We start from the raw sequence: 2,597 nt of genomic DNA, 5'->3' as shown, positions 1-2,597 counted from the left end.
ATAGTTTATTTAATCTGTTCAGTTTTCATAATGCTAAGTTTCTTGGATGTTGTTTTTGAGTTTGGTGATTTTTAACTTCTTTACATTTTAAATCAGAAGCCATGGATAATTTAACCTTTGCAACAATTCTTTAAATTAGGTTTCAGGTTTATAATATTCTTATGGGTATGCATTTGAGGCAAAGGGTAATTGAATTTTGGAAGATCTCACGTGTATCACATAGGTATGGGGACTGTATCTATATAGCTCTAAATTCTATATTTCTAAGTTTCTACACTCAATAAATATATTAATGTTATTTGTTTAGAAAGAATAACCCCCAACATTCAAATTTTAAGTTCATTCTTACATTCTCACTTCCTTTCAAGTCTCTGTTCAAAGTTTTCCTTTTTCAGAGACATACTACAGAATCCTTAAGTATCTTAATGTGGGGTTTATAGGATGCTTTAAATGATGACTCTTAGTCCTCCACTTCCTATTCTCTGGAACCAGTGTTTAAATTAGGTAAAGTGACAGTGACAAATTATGGTCGCAGTACACTTAAAGTCATTAATCATCAGACTTTAAAGCTGAGATCCCTAATATAATTGCATATGGATCCTTAAGACTGAAACAGAAAGCCATGCATAGGAAGATTGGAGTGTGAGTCAAATACAAGAAATTAAAATATTTCTGGCTTTCAAAATAGAGCAATAAATTCTTTTTTGACTACTCGGGATATATTTAATATTTTTGACAACTTCATAAATGTATATACTGAATTTTGATCACTTTTTACTTCATCTCATCTTCTTTCACCACTCTCTTTTTCAATGAAATTTTTCTTCTCCAGCCCGTAAGGATGTTTTCTAGAGACCAATGGGCTCAATTATCCTGGAGCTGTCACAGAAAGAAAATGTTTTTTTACTACCTTGATTATATGCCTCTCCCTAGTACCTTCCACAGAGCCCCCTTCACATCCTTGTTCCTCGGGGTATAAATTAGAGGATTGAGCATGGGGGTGACTAGGGCAACAAACTTTCCCTCGTTCTCAGAATAACTGTCATTGGGTTGCAAGTATGTGTATATGGTTGAGCCATAAAACACAGAAGCAACCAGATGTGATCCACAAGTCCCAAAAGCTTTTCTGTGGCCGGATATTGACTTGACCTTCAAAACAGCCCTGGCAATGTGTTCGTAGGATGCTAGAATCAGTGTAGCAGGGAAAACCAAGATTATGGCCCTGGCCACAAACATCTTGGCCTCTGTTCCAGATGTGTCCTTGCAAGCCAACTTGAGGAACACAGGCATCTCACGGAAGAAATGATTCAGTAGGTAGCCACAGAGGGGCATAGCCACCATGAAGCTTGTCTGTATCAGAGAATGTATGAGGCCTGCTACCCATGATGAGATAGCCAATGCCTGGCAAATAAGTGGATGCATAATGGTTGTGTAGAAGAGTGGATGACAGACAGCAACATAGCTGTCAAAGGCCATCACAACTAGAAGCATACTTAATGTTGAGACAAGGGCAAGCACACTGAAGAGTTACACCACACACCTTCCATATGTGATGGCGTGGTCATATCCCTCAATATTGATCAGGAGCTGGGGCATGGTGCTAATGGTGTAGCAGAGGTCTAGGAAGGAGAGGTGTGAGAAAACAAAGTACATATGTGTCTTCAATTGGAGCTCCACTTGTGACCGAGCAAAGATGGTGGTTTTGCCAAAGAGAGTTAAGAAGTAGAAAATCAAAATGTAGATAAAAAGAATGCATTGTAATTGTGGCCAGTCTGAGAAGCCCACCAAAATGAAACCTTTGCCCAAACTGGCATTGAAGCCTCCCATAGCCTTTGACCTATACAGTAGCAGAAGACAATTCAGTGCATCATAAGTGTCCTATGTTTGGTTCCTTCTTTTTGTCTATTTATTAACTCATTTCAGATTTTAATCCATGCTCAGCCAGGTGGCAATCACCATTTTGACACCTGGGTCCTCATCTGCCTCCATCTACACCATGCATGGATAGAAGCCCCATGCACAGTATCTGTCATCTGTCATAGAACACTGAGAAGTAGTTTCATTTCTTTTTAGAGCTCATGAAAACAACTTCCTCTAAGCCTGCAGATTAACTGCTAACACACTGATAAATGGTGGAGGTGTGATAGGCAAGATGGAATATTGTCAGTTCATTGTTTAATTCAGTGCCTTTAGGTCCATATCATGATCCCACATATCAACTCTTTCATGGGTCAGCTCTTCCTTCTGCTCTGAAATATGAGCTTCTGTTTGTCACAACTTAGTTAGCTCCAAACTGACATCCTCGTTCAGGGGGTCTGGAACAGCCTATGCTGGTTTCCCAGCAATCAGTCTGGGGTCCATGAGAAACCCCTTGTTCAGGTCAGCTGTTTTAAAGGGTTTCTCCAGGCTGATCTTGACCCATTTGCTCATCACTCCTCCCTCTCTGCTACTGGATTCCTGAATTCAGCTGAGTGTTTAGGTGTGGGTGTCTGTTTCTTCTTCCATCAGTTACTGGATGAAGGCTCATGTTTGTGTTTTTGTGACTAGGTTACCTCACTCAGGATGGTTTCTTCTAGTTCCATCCATTTGCCTGCAAA

At 39.9% G+C, this 2,597-nt stretch overlaps 1 pseudogene; it reads right to left on the bottom strand.

The window, feature by feature from the left end:
* Positions 1–915: 915 nt before the first annotated feature.
* LOC100763260 lies at positions 916–1,827 on the bottom strand (annotated as a pseudogene).
* Positions 1,828–2,597: the final 770 nt, after the last annotated feature.

The sequence above is a fragment of the Cricetulus griseus genome, chromosome X (assembly GCF_003668045.3).
Source record: "Cricetulus griseus strain 17A/GY chromosome X, alternate assembly CriGri-PICRH-1.0, whole genome shotgun sequence".
Lineage (NCBI taxonomy): Eukaryota > Metazoa > Chordata > Mammalia > Rodentia > Cricetidae > Cricetulus > Cricetulus griseus.
This window is presented reverse-complemented; position numbering and strand designations above follow the sequence as displayed.